This window comes from Panulirus ornatus, chromosome 6 (genome assembly GCF_036320965.1).
Source record: "Panulirus ornatus isolate Po-2019 chromosome 6, ASM3632096v1, whole genome shotgun sequence".
Taxonomy (NCBI): Eukaryota; Metazoa; Arthropoda; class Malacostraca; order Decapoda; family Palinuridae; genus Panulirus; species Panulirus ornatus.
Window position 1 is genome coordinate 8,438,844 of NC_092229.1, and position 21,151 is coordinate 8,459,994.

Here is a 21,151-nt window from a genome sequence, read left to right on the forward strand (position 1 = left end):
GTAAGAATGTTCCTTGGCGGTGCCGCTTCCTGGGGGCTTGGAGACCTGGCAGCTGGAGGTGAGGGTCAAGGCAAGGAAGCAAGGTTGGCTTTATAGAGAGGGGGAGGAAGGAGGATATGGTGGGGGCGCGTAAGTCGACGTGGGGGTCGAGGTTTCCCCCCCCTACTGACGGTCTGGGGCTCGGGGATGGGGCGGGGGTCCGTCCAATATTACCCGCGGGAGAGACACGCTCGCCGCCACTTGCGCGCTGGACCAGCACCTCGGAAGAACGGTAAGCATTGGCTCCGACATCCAACCTTCCCCACACACTGTGCCCTCGCCGACCTGACTCTCTCTCTCTCTCTCTCTCTCTGCTCCCTCGCCACTCCGTGACGGCACAAGGCGCAGCAAAGAGCTTCGCAGTCTGTGTGAGTGTGTGTCTCTCTCTCTTTCTCGCCAGCGACCGTTCTAACTGGGAGTAGCAGCTACCTGCAGAAGAGGTAATGGTAAGATAACAAAGCCATTGTTGGAAGGGGGAGGTGTTCGCTGTCACCTTCGCTGAGTGTCGGGGCTCCACACCGCCGCCCCTCGAGTGTGACCAATCTAAGCACTTTAAGACGTACCTGTGTAGCGATGAACGGGTATTTCTCTCTCTCTCTCTATCTCCCCCTCTCCTCCTCTCTTCCTTCTGTGTTGTGTCCGTGTCATTCGGTAACTCCTAAAACAGCACGTGACGAGCGATTAACATCCCTCTCGAAAATCATCTCCTGTGTGCGCGCGCATACCCGCTTCGCTCGGGTCAAAATCAGTTCGTTAGATTCATGGAAAACTTGTGATGTTGTGTGGAGTGTTGTAGGAATCCGGCAGTGACCTAACCCACACCAGTGCCTCCTCGTCTGGGTTGCCCCATCGTACTCACCTTGTCCAAAACAACGAAAGGCATTGAGAGACGAAGCGCTTCTCTTCCATCTTAAATCTTGGCAAGAGGACGTCTTTACGCCAAGGGCATCCCCCGCTAGGCGTCATCAGACCAACATCACGTTTCTTGCCATAGCATTTCGCACACCGATTTTTACGGTACGCTGTCCGGTAACGTCTCTCTCCCCGTAATTTACCAGGACGGCGGGGTGGTTTGAGTAGAGGGTTGGTGGAGGAGGAGGTAGGTCGGTGGGAGGATAGGAAAAGATTAGCAGTAACCTAATGTGATGAGCCATCAGGTAGGTTTGATGGAGGGGAAGATTGTGTCCATGTGTGAGTGAACAGGTGGGGGGTTGCTGTGGGACTAGCAGGTCAGCTTATTATGTAAGGTTTAGAAGCGTATATTGATATGTACATTGATATGTATTTGTCACTAGGTACACGTATGTATCTAAAGACAATAACAGTAACAAGGGATGGATACATATATGCATGTAGGTATAGATATGTACACAGATGTATACATCTGTTAGTAGATGGGGTAATGTAGGAAATATAACCACATGTGATCACAGCCATGTAGATGGCTGTGTTAATATTCAGGTGTGACCAGGTAGGTACATACATCAAGACATAAGCAAAGATAGCCAAGGACGTACCTAAGAGATAGACAGACACACAGAGGTAGCAGAGAGTCGGACGGGGATCTCAGAGTGACAAAATGAAACCCGATACAAGACGTCAAACACCCAGACGAATCCTGTGACGAATCAAATACAAGAAGATAAACAAAAGAGGATACGAATCCGGATTGTGTTGAGGAACGTCGAGATCACAACCACACGTTCTTGTAGTGCAAGGTGAAGGTTGTTTAGTATTCAGTGAAGGTAGAGATACTCTCTACATGGCCCATATATCAACTGGGGTGACACAAGATGACGCCCTTTACATCACTCGCTACAAGAAGACGCTACAACCCTACGATTTGACTGGCGTGTCATAGCGTTTCATGAGGATCTATAAAGGATCAGAGACTACTTTAATTTACTCATGTATCGGGGGTGGAATCCCCGCTGTATCATACAGTACGTATCAGAGATTTACAGGAGTGGGTTAAAGCGTTGTTATGTATAGAGGAGACGAAAACCAAAGAAGTTCTGGGAGTTGTTATTGGTTTTCTTAAGAGTATCGTCCAGTGTTGGAGAAACAATCGTTCAGTTTCAGGTTAGGCAAGACCACAGGGATTCGAACGAAACTTTACAGCAATGTTCAGTCAGCCACAGCGGCACCTGCCGTTACGCATAGCGACACACAGACCACCCCCAAAAAAAAGGAATGCTGTTGGTCCGTAACGAGGTCACTGACCATCCTATAACGAACCACGTCATGGACCTGACCATTAACATACCATCGTCAGGATCTTATCACCCGTCGAAGTAAATCGTCCCAGAAATCATAAAGAATAAATGAAATAATTCCATTTGGGTTGGAGGGGGCGTCTGTCAGTGAATACCCGCAAGTGATATTTCGAAGACCCAGAGACCAGAGAAAACGGTTTCGTGGACGCGGACCTGGCCTGTATGGCTTAGACGAAGACCAAGGCCGTAACTCACCGTAAGCAGGTGGGTCTTCAGCGGACCACCTCCGGATAAAGCGAGGGGTTGGGGGGAAAAGGGGTTAGGGCAGGTCACAGGGAGAGAGGTGTGGCGGATTTGGTGACGTAAGAGAGGTTGTCCAGCTGGGGCTGGACAACCCTCCCCCCTTCCCCTTCCTCCTTCCCTTTTCCCCCCCTCCAAGCTTTTTATTTTCCTTTTATATATATTGTACGATTGTAGATATATTACTTATCCAGTGGTGAAGAACTTTGCGTATACGGTTATGAAGTTCAGTGGTGCTTTCGTATGAAAGATTCGAACCCAGGATCTTATGCGTGGTAGGCGGGAACGCTACCGCTTGGGTTCGAATCCGGGGCTGTTGGAAGGTATTATGTGTTCTATGAAGGTGCGCGTTCAAATGCATATATTCGTGTTCATATATTATATATATATATATATATATATATATATATATATATATATATATATATATATATATATATATATATATATATATATGCACACAGCCAAGCTTCAAAGACTTTCACGTGGTGTCCCCCGACAGCGCTTCATATACCCTGGTTCAGCCCAGTGATAGCACGTCGTCCCCCGTAAACCACATCGCTCCAGTACGCTCTATCCCTTTGGACGTCTCCTGCATGTTCAAGGCTTCGAGATTTCAGAGCATCTCTCACTCCATCCTTCCACAGAGGCACGACGCTTGAGCTACTACGGTACAGTCCCTTGAGAAGGATAGCTTGGTTGTTGATCCTTCGGGGTCAGGTCAAAGTCTTATGCCGTCATATACAAGGACTTGTACCGTTTGTGCTTGAGTGGCACCCTTTGTGCTCCAGGATCGTACCGTGTGGTTCAAGGATTGTACCGTCTTGCGTAAAGGATCGTTCCGTCTTTGCCTCAAGGATGGGCACTGTCTTTGCCTCAAGGATGGGCACTGTCTTTGCCTAAAGGATGGGCACTGTCTTTGCCTCAAGGATGGGAACCGTCTTTGCCTGAAGGAACGTTCCGTCTTTGCCTGAAGGAACGTACCGTCTTTGCCCCAAGGCACGTACCGTCTTTGCCCCATGGAACGTATCGTCTTTGCCCCATGGAACGTATCGTCTTTGCCTCAAGGAACGTACCGTCTTTGCCTCAAGGAACGTACCGTCTTTGCCTCAAGGAACGTACCGTCTTTGCCTCAAGGAACCTACCGTCATTGCCTTAAGGAACGTATCCTCTTTGCCCCATGGAACGTACCGTCTTTGCCTCAAGGAACGTACCGTCTTTGCCTCAAGGAACCTACCGTCATTGCCTTAAGGAACGTATCCTCTTTGCCTCATGGAACGTACTCTTCTTATGACCCCTTCCCAGGAAGTACGTCTTTGCCTCATGGTACGGTACCGTCATTTGCCTTAAGGAACGTATCCTCTTTGCCTCAAGGAACGTACCGTCTTTGCCTTAAGGAACGTATCCTCTTTGCCTCAAGGAACGTACCGTCTTTGCCTTAAGGAAAGTATCGTCTTTGCCTCACAGGCCTTAATGATCGTCCACGATATATATATATATAAAATATATATATATATATATATATATATATATATATATTATATATATATTATATATATTCAAATAATCATAGACTTTCCCTTTTCGATGACCATCCTTGTGGCTGCTGAAGGCAGTCAGGACTTCAGCTTTGAATTCAGAATTCCAGGCCAGTTTTCGAGGCATGTTGCGTATCATCCACAACTGGCAGTGATCTCTGCCTCACTGTGTGACATCTTAATCCTCTTTTATCTCTACATTTACATCGTCAACGTCCTCAAACAATGAAAAGAAATGATATACATAATTTCCGTAGATGAGACACTTGGATTATATTGAATAATCATCATAATTCGTTTTAAAATGTCTTAATCGTCTCACAAGCCCGAGGTGATGTGACTTCATTAGTAGATGTAAGTGACGCATTGTTACTTAGATAATATATATCTATCTGCCTGCCTATCTATCTATCTATCTATCTATCTATCTATCTATCTATATATTGAGTAAATGTGTAAATTTTCCGATGCCGATGACTGGCGTTTCGTATCGTTAAGTTGCTGGAGAAGTCTTTGGCACATCCCATGACTTTCTGTCTTCACTGATAACATGAACTTGACATTCACACTCACTCTCAACGTAGAGGAATCCCACTCACCACTCACCTCCTCAACTTCGCCTAAACTACCCACGAATTGAGGAATCCAGTGAGTGGTGAGTATTCCAAACGCTCGCTCGCTCCTCCCTTCTCACACACACACACACACCCTTTACCCATGGCCAAGTTAACGAGAGATATTCGCGCCTTCCTCCTTGTGTGGCGTGTTATAGAGCGTCACACAGGATTCGATCCCACGAGAGTAGGGTAGGATCCTACATTCGCCTCATGCATGGTGTTATCTTCAAGTAGGATCGTCCCTTCCTTATAGACAGCCACCATCACCACCAGTGTGGGTGGGTGGGGCTAGTAGTGAGAGAGTGGTGGAGGAGGGCGGGGCGCCTCACTCAAGTGGTGCTGGGTACATATAAGAACACTACGAATGAGGTCATTACCTCGTCCTTGTCGTGGCCTGGTTCAAGGTTAGCTTTTTATATGTAGCTTGACTCCAGGTTAGCTTTTTATATGTAGCTTGATTCCAGGTTAGCTATTTATGTGTAGTTTGACATCAGGTTAGCTTTTTATGTGTAGCTTGACTCCAGGTTAGTTTATTTATGTGTAGTTTGATATCAGGTTAGCTTTCTATGTGTGTGGTTTGACTCAGGTTAGCTTTTTATATGTGTGGTTGACGCTAGGTTAGCTTTCTATTTGTAGCTTGATTCCAGATTAGCTTTTTTGTGTGTGGCTTGACTCAGGTTAGCTTTCTATTTGTAGCTTGATTCCAGATTAGCTTTGTTGTGTTGTTTGACTTTAGGTTAGCCAGGTTAGCTTTGTTTGTGTGGTCTGACGCCAGGTTAGCTTTGTTTGTGTGGCCTGACGCCAGGTCAGCTTTGCTTGTGTGGCCTGACGCCAGGTTAGCTTTGTTTGTATGGCCTGATGCCAGGCTAGCTTTGTTTGTGTGGCCTGACGCCAGGTCAGCTTTGCTTGTGTGGCCTGACGCCAGGTTAGCTTTGTTTGTGTGGCCTGACGCAAGGTTAGCTTTGTTTGTGTGGCCTGACGCAAGGTTAGCTTTGTTTCTGTGGCCTGATGCCAGGTTAGCTTTGTTTGTGTGGCCTGATGCCAGGTTAGCTTTGTTTGTGTGGCCTGACGCCAGGTTAGCTTTGTTTGTGTGGCCTGACGCAAGGTTAGCTTTGTTTGTGTGGCCTGATGCCAGGTTAGCTTTGTTTGTGTGGCCTGACGCCAGGTCAGCTTTGCTTGTGTGGCCGGATACCAGGTTAGCTTTGTTTGTATGGCCAGATGCCAGGTTAGCTTTGTTTGTGTGGCTAGACGCCAAATTAGCTTTGTTTGTATGGCTTGATGCCAGGTTAGCTTTGTTTGTATGGCCAGATGCCAGGTTAGCTTTGTTTGTGTGGCTAGACGCCAGGTTAGCTTTGTTTGTATGGCCTGATGCCAGGTTAGCTTTGTTTGTGTGGCCGGATGCCAGGTTAGCTTTGTTTGTATGGCCAGATGCCAGGTTAGCTTTGTTTGTGTGGCTAGACGCCAGGTTAGCTTTGTTTGTGTGGTCTGATGCAAGATTAGCTTTTTTGTGTGGTGAGACGCCAGGTCAGCTTTGTTTGTATGGCCTGACGCCAGGTTAGCTTTGTTTGTATGGCCAGATGCCAGGTTAGCTTTGTTTGTGTGGCTAGACGCCAGATTAGCTTTGTTTGTGTGGCCTGATGCCAGGTTAGCTTTGTTTGTGTGGCTTAGCTGCAGTCCTTCATCAACACCATCCCCCACCCTCTATCTACACCATCACCCCCATTTCCTCCCTCCCATCTGAACCCATTCCCGCCACAGGGAACCCGTTGTCTCTTCCACCACTATAATCACCTCGTTGGGGTCTGGCTAACGAGGGGTTGTGAACGGCACGAAGGTAGAGTCTCGTTACCTTAAGAGGCATTAAGGTAAACTACCCCTTACCCAAGGCAAGATAATGTGTTGCTGGGACGCTATAGAATGACCTATGGGTAAAGAGGAAGTTGAACACATAGTATGTCATCAACCCCGCTTTCTGCTCGACGGTACGATCCTCGTGCACAAAGGTACCGTCGTACCGTCGTACTCAAAGACTATACTTCCGTGCTCAAGGATCGTACCGTCGTAATCGAACACTGTACCTCTGTGCTCAAGGATCGTACCGTCTTAATCAAAGACTGTCCCTCTGTGAGATCAAGGATCGTACCGTCGTACCGTCGTACTCAAAGACTATACTTCCGTGCTCAAGGATCGTACCATCGTACTCGATCACCGTACCTCTGTGCTCAGGGATCGTACCGTCGTAATCGAACACCGTACCTCTGTGCTCAAGGATCGTACCGTCTTAATCAAAGACTGTACCTCTGTGAGCTCAAGGATCGTACCATCGTACTCGAACACCGTACCTCTGTGCTCAAGGATCGTACCGTCGTACTCGAACACAGTACTTCTGTGCTCAGGGATCGTATCGTCGTACCGTCGTACTCAAACACTGTACTTCAGTGCTTAGGGATCGTACCGTCTTAATCAAAGACTGTACCTCTGTGAGCTCAAGGATCGTACCATCGTACTCGAACACCGTACCTCTGTGCTCAAGGATCGTACCGTCGTACTCGAACACAGTACTTCTGTGCTCAGGGATCGTATCGTCGTACCGTCGTACTCAAACACTGTACTTCAGTGCTTAGGGATCGTACCGTCGTACTCAAAGACTGTACGTCTGTGAGCTCAAGGATCGTACCGTCGTACTCGAACACAGTACATCTGTGCTCAAGGATCGTACCGTCGTACCGTCGTACTCAAACACTGTACTTCTGTGCTTAGGGATCGTACCGTCGTACTCAAAGACTGTACCTCTGTGAGCTCAAGGATCGTACCGTCGTACTCGAACACAGTACTTCTGTGCTCAAGGATCGTACCGTCTAACTCGAGGAAAGGCACGTAACCTATGTAACAGCGCCGTGGACACAGCCAGAGTGTGTGCATTTCCCTGTGTCGTGAGGCAGCCAGTGACCTCCTGGAATGTTTCTGTTATCACGAAACATGATCCACGCCAGGCAGCTCTGTCTGGCCTCCTGCTGTCATTTAAGTCGCTGGGGCGAACGGGGCATGTGCGTGTGTGTGTGTGTGTGTGTGGGGAGCGAGCGGGGTCAGGGAGTCGGGGATACGTGTGCGCGGTATGTGAATGGAGTTAGGAGAGAGAGAGGAGGGGGTTTGTTGATAGCCATCCTTGACTATACATTTCCACCTCTCCCAACCGTGTGGTTTTGACAGCCCTGTTATGGAAATGGCGGAGATAGCCTCGTACTGTCAGCCCCTACGACTACGTACATTCCCCACGATTTTCGTAACACGCGTAACAACCTAAAACCACCATCGGGTCGTGCGCAGGGATCTGCGCGCTGGTCATGCGCAGTGATCTACGTCAGCGCTCGATCGAGTACGTAAAGGTGTGTCCCACGCGTCTCCAAGCTAACGTAATACATCCCCACGAAGGATCGGGCAGCAGATACACTGTCCTGAGATAGAAACTATGTCTACTGGTTTCTAGGCTTCTTTCATTGTCTGTTTCCCCTTTTGAAATATGTCTCAAAGTCTTTCTTCGTAAAGAAAATATATTTCTTTACTTCCCGTTGCTGTACGTAAAGGGGAAACATATTCTTCGATGTTTTCCCAACTTGTGTATGAATGTTTCAGTACCTCTCACTGCTTGTGAAAGAGACTCTTGTATCTCCCACTGCTTGTGAAAGGGCACTCCAGAACTTCCCACTGCTTGTAAAACAATACTCGAGTCCCTCCCTTGTATAACAAGAAAGTCCCGAGAAGTCCCACTGGCTTATAGACGAAAGATTCAGTTCATCCCACTGGCTTGTAGACGAAAGATTCAGTTCATCCCACTGGCTTGTAGACGAAAGATTCAGTTCATCCCACTGGCTTGTAGACGAAAGATTCAGTTCATCCCATTGGCTTGTAACAGAAAGATTCAGTTCATCCCACTAGCTTGTAAAAGAACGATTCACTTCATCCCACTGGCTTGTAAAAGAACGATTCACTTCATCCCCACTGGCTTGTAAAAGAAAGATTCACTTTATCCCACTGGCTTGTAAAAGAATATTCCGGGACATCCCACTAAGTTCAAGAGAAAAACTTTCCACTGCTTTTTTAAGAGATTATACAGCACGTCCAACTACAGTGTTCACTGAAGATAGACTTGTAGCACCACCTCCCACTGCCTGTAAAATATACTTACAGTGTTCATATTCGTTCTTACAACCACAACTTACCGGGAAATGTTTCTCACATCTACAACAACTTGCAAAAGCCTTCATTTCACAACACTTAATCATCAGAGATTAGCGACATTCCTCCTATTTCGTGATGTAAACCAATAATTATCACTGTATATAAATGAGCAATGATACTCCCGCTTCAGTATGATGAAAGAGAGAGAGAAAAAATATATATGAAACTAAAATTCATACGAAAAAGAAAGTCTTCAAAAAAACATTTGAGGAACAGAAAATATTTCTATATTTCTTTCCAACACTTGAGGAAGAATGTTTTGATATTTTTTCCCCATCTCTTCGTCGTCGTCTGCTGAACCAGTCGGTTATAGACTCCCCCGCGAACGACAGAACACGTAAAAGATAATAATGCCAGTATCTCAAGACAGCTTGTGTGAATGATGTTCGCGGAAACCCCAGATCTGTCCATCATCACTTGAATATGCATTACTTTTTGATCAAGGCGTCGGACAAAATGGAAGGACAGTATCTTCCATGACCATTTGTCCAAAACACAGAACTTTAAGTACAGCTAACCATCCATTTTTGTCAGCCGAATCCTCGAGTTCCTACGGAGAGAGAGAGAGAGAGAGAGAGAGAGAGAGAGAGAGAGAGAGAGAGAGAGAGAGAGAGAGAGAGAGAGAGAGAGAGAGAGAGAGAGAGAGAGATGAGAGAGAGAGAACACGACCATCACTCAGCACCTCTACACAAGTCAGTCTCTAACCATCTTTCCAATATGCCTCTCTCTCTCTCTCTCTCTCTCTCTCTCTCTCTCTCTCTCTCTCTCTCTCTCTCTCTCTCTCTCTCTCTCTCTCCTCGAGGCCATGGCTGCCTCGCAAGTCTCTCCTTAAGAGAACTTCCTGTAGGTACTGCCACCACACTCCCCCGTGTGGCACAGTACCTTGGCCACGTCTACATCCCAGCAGGTGTGGAGAGTTAAGGTTCGTCAAGGATCGGATGTCTCTAGTTCCACTCCAACGAAGACTTGATTCTTGCCATTCCCTCCCTCCCCAAGAGTAAATATTGTGTTAACACGGGCCTGATTCTCCATCTCCCTCCCTCCTTCTACCCTCGTTCGCTCTGCTAACGCCCCATCCGAATCAGCAAACAGCTATTCAGTTCAGGTAACCTGCGCCGATATCTAGAATGTCGCAGTGCATACTCAATTCCTTTTAAGACCTTTGATTATCGGGACTTGTTGCAGATGGAGATGCGAACCTGATCCCCAACCTGTTATGATGATTTGGGACGAGTCGAGGTCACGAACGCGCAGGGACAGGTTGAGGTCATGTATTTTCATGATGGTTACGTATCACCGCTTCCATTATACTGACGAGCGAATACTACCACCACCCTCCCATCACCTCCTCCTCCTCCTCCTCCCAAGCACAAACACACACACACACCCGTTAACCACACAGGAGTGAGACATCGTCATGGCATGTGTGGCTTGGAGGGAGATGACATTCCTGACGTGATGAACGCGCTGTCGCTGTCATCAGGAAAGGCTGGAACTGTTCCAGTGATCAAGGGGACACACACACACACACACACACACACACACACACACACACACACACACTCAAACCTCTAGATCACCAAGGGACGACCCACTCATCCCCCCTTCTTTTGGGCCTTTGGGTGGTCCGGTCTGGCCTTTGGAAAAAAGAGCTCTGGGGGGTCGTCGTACCACAGTGCACGTAGCCCTGGGATCATGCCACACTGTGCGTGTAAAGTCGTACTCGAAGGGAGGTACCACCCGTGGTGGCTTAGGCGTTTAAACGCCCGTGACGTGAGTTCGGCAGCGTCATGCGAGGCAAAGCGCACACAAAGGAATCCTACGTCTTCCCTCCCCCCAAGCAGCCAGCAAGACCACCACACGTTGGGGTTAGCTCCTTGGGCTTTTGGCCTATCTATCGACAGCCTGGATCAACTGGGCTGACTCGATTTGAGTTCTATTATATGTGAAGAACATTCAAACAATACGAATCTCCCTCAAGTGTTAGGGTTGATTCCCAGACCACATGACTGGTTGATCTGGAATCATTCTCAGACCATATGACTGGTTGATTATCTCAGTTTCGGGCCGGGAGGTCCAAAAAAAAAAAGGGGGGGGGGGTGGAGGGTGGAAAGAACAACGCTTTCATTAGGCGTTCAAAGTATTTCGAAGACCATACGCTCTGTGTGTATATATCTCTCTCCTCCATTGCTCCACCTGCTCCTTAGGGGTGGAATAGATGACATCAAAATGTGAAGCGTCCTTGTTGCATTATCTACATCATCGAGCTCGATTCAGACGGAATCTCACTCTATAATAGAAAAATCAGCTACATTCATCTCTCATTTCTTCCCCTCAGGATTGTGGAGGGGCTCTATACACATAGCGGAGAGGGACGGTGGGGTGGGAGGAGAAACAGTAGTAGTGCTGACGTAGGAATGGTAGCAACAGGACTAGCCAGCCAGCTAGCCAAATGGGGTGGGCATCGGTCCCGTTAGTTTTGTAATTCCGGGTTGGCCAGCGGTGGTGGTGTGTGGTGTTGTGTCCCCCGCCCACCTGCGCATCCAGTGTTTGGACGCTTGGCGCAGGTCCCGGGGTCGTTGACTGTCCTGATCCCTTGCAACCCACCCGCCCGTTCAGCCCAAGTCCAGCCACGCTTACACTCGGGCACACATAACGGACATGGTTGATATGTCACTCATGGAGGGAGGGAGGGAACGACTCAGCTGCTCCCGCAGGGCTGAAGATTTATTTCTGGGTTTTTACCTCCACGTTTGATCCAACTCGATCTTGCGAGTAACGTTTTGACTAATCCTCCTTCGGCCACATAGGTTCGTACCTTCAAGTCCTCATGGACACTTCAGAAGTTCCAGTTGATAGGGTCTTTGACGCAGATTGACGAAGGCGGGCCACGACTAAGTCGTCGACTCGGTTGGATTTGCCTGTGGAAATCACCTCTTAAGAAAGTTCCAATATCGTAAATGGTTCTGCTTAGCAATGGCTCGTCAGGTTACCAGTTTAAAGGGAGACCGTGCGACTGCGTGAGAGAGAGGATGTGAAGTTTCACGAGAACCTGGGTCGTCTGAGAGAGAGAGAGAGAGAGAGAGAGAGAGAGAGAGAGAGAGAGAGAGAGAGAGAGAGAGAGAGAGAGAGAGAGGACAAACACCGGGGCAGACATCGGGCGGTGCAACCACACAGAACCTGTGTGCATTAAACTGCCGGGAAAGATCCTTCTTGATCGTACTGTACACCGCGCCTCCTTGATGAACTCCCTCACCCGGGGGCCCCCGTCTTTGCTTACCACCAGCACCATTGAGGCAACACAGTGCAGCTCTCACGCCCTCACCCTGATACCCATGTCTGTTGACACACCAAGAAGATAACCATAAGACATTCTGTACTTTCCTTCCAGCCACAGCTTCTTAGCCAGCATCACATACGTGGAATCATCTTCTGAAAGAGCCGTTTCTTCTATAGTCTTGTGTTTATTCTGATGTCAGCGGCGGGAAATGGAATTCCTCACGGTAGATCGGCTGCGTCTTCTCCTCACTTTATAACTGCACCTTTGGGATCAGGTTTTCAACACTCCCGGAATACTGTCCAACTGGTTTTCTAGGCTTCCTACTACCCACCCACCACCCCAAAAAAATATTTCGCTAATGATATACGGACTAGCGGAGGTACCGGTGACGACCTGGAATTAATAATTCATCAGGCGAACTGGTCACTTTTGTCCTCAAGACTTCCGCCATGATAGCGACGAGCGGTAATGAGATAAGAAGTGAAGACGAAGACAACGAACTCGCGTTCCACAGTTACTCGTTCTGGTCCTCAACTTTGGGATAAATGTGTGGTCATGTGATTCTGCGAATGGGTCGTTGGGGGAAGTTAAGTTTATCATCCCGTCATTTTGGATAGAGAGGGACGGAGTGGGTCACTTCTAGGTGACTGTCAGTAAGAGGGATTTCGTCTTGTTTACGTGGGGAGTGAAGGAGGTTGTCTATCCATGTTGGTGTTCAATGAAGAAAGTTTTGTATCGTTTGGAGATGGCTATAGCCTGTCCTTTAGGTGGATAGTGGATAGTGTTTCTCCTCATAGTAGAGAGGAAATATGAGCTCGCTTGTGCATGGCAGAGTAGATTTTCCAGGGGGAAGTGTATAGAAAACTTTATTCACACACCCCCCTCAACTGGGGTTGTCCCCGATGCGAGGTAATCGCCTACGGGTGAGACAGGACAGAAGTCCCAGCCATCTAAGTGCCCCAGGGTGGGGTCGGGGCGCGCGGGGGGCGGCGAGGGTCGACGTCTGTCTAGGAGCAGGGAAACACACGGACCTCTTAGTGTGACAGGGTTCGTGACAGACATGGAGCCTGACCGTCACTCTTCTGATATGTTCCTGTGATGTGACATGCGCGCTCCTTTGGCGTAACGTATTCCTGTGACATGACGTGCCCTTGTGACATGGCAGGTTCCCCCGTTTAGATACGCTCCTGTAACATTACAGGTTGCTGTGAAATAACATGTTTCTGCAACATGTCATAATATGTTCCAGCGACATGAGAGGTCGTTGTGAGAGGAGGTGGGGAACAATGACAGTTAAATTGGTGACTGTCATGCTCCTGTGACAGTTAAACCGGCGACTGTCATGGTCTTGTGGTAGTTAAACTGCATGACTGTCATTCTCCAGTGAGGTAAACTGGTTGACAGTCATGTTTCTGTGACAGCTCAACTGCTTGACAGTCATGTCCCTCTGACAGTAGAAGTGGGTGACTGTCATGCGTCCATGACTGGTAAACTGCAGTGACTGTCATGCACGTACACTAAGACCTCAACCACTCCACCATAACCACAACTCCACACAACTGTCTTAATCGTCCGCAACCAGAGTACAGTAACAACCACCACATAAACGACCACCACACCACCACACAACCGTGTCTTGCGACGACCCACCACATAGACGACCACCACACCACCACACAACCGTGTCTTGCGACGACCCACCACATAGATGACCACCACACCACCACACAACCGTGTCTGGTGACGACCCACCACATAGATGACCACCACACCACCACACAACCGTGTCTGGTGACGACCCACCACCACACACCACAGGAAGGAATAACAAACCACTAAGGCTCAACAATGCAATACGTAGGTCGTACTTTCTTCAATAAGTGAGACGGCTCTCGACCTAAATAACCAAACTCAGCTGCTTCTTGAGGCAGAGCTCCCTGGGAGATTTCAATGATGACCTAAGAACCAATCTTACCTCCTCCTCCTCCTCCTCCTCCTCCTCCACCACTCCACCACCCCTTGTGTACGTCAGAGGTCGCCAAACTCAAGCGATCTCTCTTTTCCTGTCCACGTATTGCAGTGAGCCAGTGTGGTCAGACGTCGGGACGATGTTGTTAGGCTCGGTACATGACACTATGGTTTCCTTATCTTCCCTACAGCCTCAAGGTAATGATGATAGCGATAGTCAAGGTCAAAAGGGACCTAATTGACCTGAGAACCATGAGAGGTTAACGGAGGCTTAGGGAGTCGAGTGGTTCAACTTGTTCCATTGTCCAACACACACACACACACACACACACACACACACACACACACACAAACACACACACACACACACACACTTTTTTTACTACTACTACTATCACTGCCGATTATTATTATTATTATTATCATTATTATTATTATCATTATTATTATTATTATTATTATTATTATTATTATCATTATTATTATCATTATCATCATTATCATTATCATTATTATTACTATTATTATTATTATTATTATTATTATTATTATTATCATTATAGTGATCATTATCATTGTCATTATCATTATTGTTATTAATATCATAGAATATTATAGAATATAGATCCAATACCTATAGAATCTATGGTATTCAGCACAAGCCAGTGACGGATAATTTACAAATTCTATAAAAATCTATCGCGGAAATTCACACACAGACAATTTATATAGACAAATATGATCCTTACAGTCAAATATGTTCGTTCATCGTGAAGTGTTTGGTCAGGGGCTCACACACACACACGTGTTGCGGTGTCGAACATCATCTCAGACTGAATAATAAAAAAAGAATAATACGAAATGAAACCCAAGAAAAAATACCATCGTCTACAAACACATGTAAACACGCATGTATCTTGATCAGCAAATGTCCATCTACAAACACATGTAAACACGCATGTATCTTGATCAGCAAATGTCCATCTACAAACACATGTAAACACGCATGTATCTTGATCAGCAAATGTCCAATTTTTTTTCTTATTTCATGTCTACAAAATGACTGGAAAATTCTTATGGTATATTTTCGGTTGGATTATATCGCTCGGGAACAAATGAGACCTCGAAAAGTCGTCGACTCGTGTGTTGGTCTTCGGCAACACGCACGCGAAGCTTCGGGTCCGCGACATCGAACAAAGGTCTTGGGATACGCCCGGTTCGACGTAGTGCCGAATAGTGTGTTTCGATAGGCAGAGTACACGGGTTTCGATACGGCTTCGAACGCCCGGTTCGACGCAGTGCCGAATAGTGTGTTCCTATAGGCAAAGTAAACTGGTTTCGGTACGGGTTCGAACGCCCGGTTCGACGCTGTGCCGAATAGTGTGTTTCGACGGGCAGCGTACACACGTTTCGAGGAGGGTTCGACCAGACGACTCCCTCAGGTCCATCTCCGCCCTTCCATACGAAGAGAGAGAGAGAGAGAGAGAGAGAGAGAGAGAGAGAGAGAGAGAGAGAGAGAGAGAGAGAGAGAGAGAGAGGGTTCGGTACAGCTTCGACCCAGTCGTGTATTAAGAGGCATCGAGGCTTCGACCCAGGCGTGTATAGAGGCATCGAGGCTTCGAAGCTACCTACCCCTCCCCAACCGCCATCTTCCCCCTTCGACTGGAAGGCTACCTACAAGACTAGGTCAACCCCAGGTGGTCCACCTCAGTGAGGGGGTGAGGGGTTATGGGGTTAGTGAGGGGGTGAGGGGTTAGTGGGGTTCAATGGGGTGGAGTGGGGTGGGTTGTGTAGCACTCCATCATGCTCGTTCCCGTTAAGGGTTGGCTGAGAGAGAGAGAGAGAGAGAGAGAGAGAGAGAGAGAGAGAGAGAGAGAGAGAGAGAGACTATAATCGGGCAACTCCAGCAAGCAAGATCCTGGACATGACTTGGGAATTCACTCGTAATGAAAACGGAATAACTCTCGGCATTTTCTTTGTCATCAGAAAACGGGAAGCGTTTCTTTTACTCATTATTTCTTTTTTCTTCCTTTTCCTCCAGGGGATGTGAAGCGGGTCTGTCAAGTGAGGGAGTGTACAGATGTCTTTGTCTTCGTCTGTCTGTCTGTCTGTCTGTCTGTCTGTCTGTATATCTGTCTCAAGTAAATTTTATCAATAATTTTTTCACCATTCTCTCATCCAACCCTTGGCTCCCATCAACATTGATCCCCTCCAGTCCATCGATCCTTCCCTCCTCTTCTCCAATCCTTCCCTCCTCTCCACCATTCCGTCCCTCCTCTCCACCATTCCATCCCTCCTCTCCACCATTACTTCCCTCCCCTCCACCATTCCCTCCCGCCTCTTCACCATTCCTCCCCTCCTCTCCACCATTCTTTCCCTCCTCTCCACCATTCCGTCCCTCCTCTCCACCATTCCTTCCCTCCTCTCCACCATTCCATCCCTCCTCTTCACCATTCCTCCCCTCCTCTCCACCATTCTTTCCCTCCTGCCCACCAATCCTCCCTTCCTCTCCACCATTCCATCCCTATTCCCCACCATTCCATCCCTACTCTCCACCATTTCATCCCACCCCTCCACCATTCCCTCCCTCCCTCCCCTCCACAATACCTCCTCTCCCCTCCACCATTTCATCCCACCCCTTCACCATTCCCTCCCTCCCTCCTCTCCACAATACCTTCTCTCCCTTCCACCATTCCTTCCCTCCCCTCCACCATTCCATCTCTCCCCTCCACCATTCCCTCTCTTCCCTCCACCATCCCTCCCTCCCTTCCACCATTCCCTCCCTCCTCCCCAGCAGTACCTGCGTCTGATAACATCAGGGGAGACGCACCTCACAACCAGTCCTTACGTCTTCAGCAGCAGTATGTACAGTTAGTCCAGCCCACCTGCTGCTCACGGTGGTCTGTTGCTAGAGGTGGTAAGTTGCTGGCGGTGGTCTGTTGCTAAAGGTGGTCTGCTGCTAGATGTGGTCTGTTGCTAGAGGTGGTAAGTTGCTGGTGGTGGTCTGTTGCAAGAGGTTGTCTGTTGCTAGAGGAGGTCTGTTGCTAAAGGTGTTAGGTTGCTGGTTGTGGTCTGTTGCTAGAGGTGGTCTGTCGTTAAAGGTGGTAAGTTGCTGGTTGTGGCCTTTTGCTAGAGGTGGTCTGTTGCTAGAGGTGGTAAGTTGCTGATTGTGGTCTGTTGTTAAAGGTGGTAAATTGCTAGTTGCGATCTGTTGCTTGGGGTGGTCTGATGCTGGTTGTGGTCTGATGCTTGTTGTGGATTGTTGCTGAAGGTGGTCTGTTGCTGGGGAGGTCTGATGCTGGGGGTGTTGCTGAAGGTGACTGATACTTAATGGTGGTCGGATTCTGGAGGTAGTATGATGCTGGGAATGGTCTGTTGCTGGTGGTGGTCTGTTGTTGATTGTGGTCTGATACTGTTTATGGTCTGTTGCTGTTGGTCGTATGTTGCTGATTGAGTTAGTTTGTTGCCGGTGATGATCTGTTGCTGGTTGTGGTCTGTCGCTGGTGGTCTGTTGTTGGAAGTGGCCTGTTGCTGGGTGTCGTCCGCTGCTGATTGTGGTCTGATGCTGGGAGTGGTCTGATGCTGGGAGTGGTCTTTTGCTGGGGGTGGTCTTTTGCTGGGAGTGGTCTTTTGCTGGGAGTGGTCTTTTGCTGGGGTGGTCTGTTGCTAGTGGAGGTCTGTTGCTGGATGTGTTCTGGTGTAGTCTATTCTACTCGTGATCTGTTGATGGTTGTGGTCTGTTGCTGGTGGTGATCTGCTGATGTTGGTGGTCTTTTGATGTTGGTGGTCTGTTGATGATGGTGGTCTGTTGATGGTTGTAGTCTATTATTGATGGTGGTCTGTTACTGGGAGTGGTCTGTTGCTGGGAGTGGTCTGTTGCGGGGTATCGTCTGTTGTCGGTGGTAGTCTGTTGCTAAAGGTGGTGGTCTGCTGGTGGTTGTGGTCTCTCGTTGATGGTACTCTGCTGCTGTTACTGGTCTGTTGTCAATGGTGGTCTGTTGACAGAGGTGGTCCGTTGCCAGCAGTCGTCTGCACCCCTGTTGATCGCAGTCGTGTTGATACTGTTGCAAGAGCTGGTCTACTGTTGCCCTTAGCTTCTGCTCTTCTGCTGTTACTGCTGCAGTTGCCACCGCTGCTCCTCCTCCTGCTGGCGGTGTTGTGACGGATCTCCTGAAGGAGCACAGGGCTAGAGGCACTCCACTCCTTCACATGGCCATATTCACAACGACGTTCTCTCTTGGTCTGGTGGCCTGGCTGTGTGTGTAAACGTTTTCTTCCAGTAACTGTCTCATACCAACATTACAAGTGACACCAGAACGATTCTCTTTTTCGAGCTCCCAGGGCGTCAAAGGAAAGCTCCACTTTGGGCCTCTTTTCTTCTGGTCGCCGGCAGTCGATTTTATGCGGGAATTCATCTCGTTCCGTGTCCTTCACTGCATTACGTCCGTGAATCTTGAGATGTATTGGCAATAGCACGTAGTTCACCGCTGCCCGTTCAGCTTGAAAAAGGGAACATCCTTTTTTTTTTTTACGAAACCAGTTAGCTCTCGAGATCCCCTTGCGCACCTCAGACATTAAATTAACGTCGGTTACAGCAATCACAAGCGGCTCTAAGTTCACCATCGATGCCTTCGCCCTCCGGATCGAGATTACAACCTTAGTTCTTTCCTCAACCTTTCCTTCTGTCGATTTCCCCACTTAGTTCCTTCCTGTGGGTTCTTACAAGCCTCTCGATTTCCCATCTGATCTGCGCCCCGTACCCAATGATACCGCCTTACCCAACAAGTCACAGGCGGTCAATAATGTCTCTTGTCATTTTGTACTGAGAGATCCTTACCACACACATTTGAACGCCGTTCGTTCAGCGACAGTTGTCATCAATCTAATTGCTAGCAGTAACTCTTAGACCATCCTCGCCTGGGGATCTTGATTAAGCGTTGTACTAAAAATCGTGCAATTTATCTCGTCATTTTCCAGTATACCTCAACTTCCATATTCTGGACAGCTTCATATTCTTCGTTGGATATTGTTCCGTTCGTCATGTATTCGTAAGTGTCGCAGAATTAGAGCCACTGTGGTGTTTCGACCAGAGAGAGATAGATAGATAGATAGATAGATAGAGAGAGAGAGAGAGAGAGAGAGAGAGAGAGAGAGAGAGAGAGAGAGAGAGAGAGAGAGAGAGAGAGAGAGAGACTGCCACACACGTATCTCCCGAGTGTTGCTCATGGAAACGAAGAGGGACAGGAGGAGGAGGAGGAGGAGGAGGGTGTTGGAATAGCCTCCCTTCTGTATCAACTCTCTTAAAAAAAAGGGGGGGGGGGGAAACACCCCAGAAAGAGGATCATTTCCCAGGAAAAAGGACCCAGTCACCAATGCTCTTGGTGCTAGCTTGCAGAGCGGAAGACATAAAGAGATAAAAGAATGTCTGGCTAAACTCAGTAATTGTAAAAGAGAACAGATCTGACTGTGAGAATCTCAAAAGAAATCCGCGCTGTTGGCCATGACGGCAAATTACGCGGTAGAGCTGCGATTGAACGTATAGATGTAATCTCGGAGTGGAGTATGAACGCCGAAGACACGAGAACCCGTTCCTTAAACGCAAGCTTTGCAGACAAATAACGCCTTCTTAGCAACATTAGTGAAATCATACGGTAGAACTGTGATTGGACGTTTAAAGATGATGTACGACCGAGACATGAACGATAAAGGGTCGAAAACCAGTTCGACAGAGATAGAAGGAAAAAAGAAAACAAAAGAACATGGTTCCATAGCCTGTAGGGGTTTTCGAGTACCTGTGTGGTACGATAGAATCTTAAGAGGCTAAACCATTCCCTCAATGAGAGTCAAAAGGATCTGGGATCCTGTGCTCATCTACAGACCTGCTAATCTAGATGTGCCACTGGTCAACATTCCGCAGCAATCACAACACGCCAGCAGATTGTGATTTAACAACACTTGTTCGAGGAGGGCGGGGAAGGAAAAAAAAAAAATATATGGCTGTCGGGAACACGACAAGTGTTGCTCAGTAAGTACGTTGTTCATTAAATGTTTTCGGATCTGATCCCTTATCCGTCGTCAACTATCACCGTCGGTGGATGTTATCTCGCTTATCGCCGGCTATCAGAAGTCTTCATCGAGGCCAGGTCGTAATTGAGGCTAGAAAGAGAGAGAGAAAAACTCACGTACAAAAATGATGAGGCGAAAAATGAGTTCTGAAAAATGAAAAAGAAAAAAGGAGGGACGAAGGAACGGCTGTGAAGATTAGATATATGAGGTGTATAGCGAGTGTCTAGAAATGACATAAAGTCAACTCAGTCTTAGTGAAATAGAGAGAAGAGCTTGTTGTTCTAACACGGAGGGTGTAAGTTAGATGGTTCTGGCCCTCACTTCAACACTCCTACGTCAGGAGGGCAGTACAACCCTGGGCGCGGCTGCTGTCAACAACATATTAGTCCGACACTCTTAATGGTAGAGCCACATAGATCACAAACGCTTAACGTTATGGGGGTATGACTTTGATAGACCAGCAGCACAAGATATAAAGGGGTCGAACTCTTAAGACCAAAAAAAATGACCAAGGCTCAGTTCTCTGGGTCTGACATCTATGTACATTCCACCAAACACTTGCTGGGTGTACAGGGCTCGCTTGAGCTCCACGCGTCTCCAACAGTGTCAGAAAGCTGGATACTGAAGAACTGAAGAAGGACAACAACGCTCCTCCGCCCTGTCTTTGTTTACGTCCCAATCCAAAAGTCTAGCATTTAAGAGAGAGAAACAAGCGACAATCGGTACGTAACACTGGCGATCAAGACTGCCGACCCTCTGGTCTGTACTGGAGAGTCTCTCAAGGAGAGTGAAATGTGTAACAGTCACGACCCAAAGGGCGCCTCGGGGTTAACATTGGGCGGGTTTTTATCTCCCGCTGGGAGACGCCTGACATTGTTATCCTCACTT

The 21,151-nt window shown here is 47.9% G+C and overlaps 1 protein-coding gene across 1 annotated transcript in view; it reads left to right on the forward strand.

The window, feature by feature from the left end:
- The first annotated feature begins 231 nt into the window (after window positions 1-231).
- LOC139749046 (uncharacterized) overlaps window positions 232-21,151 on the forward strand; it is a 30,329-nt gene continuing 9,409 nt past the window's right edge. The window contains exon 1 of the mRNA XM_071662463.1: window positions 232-271. The gene's annotated coding sequence lies outside the window, so the exon portion shown is untranslated. The remainder of the gene's footprint in view (window positions 272-21,151) is intronic.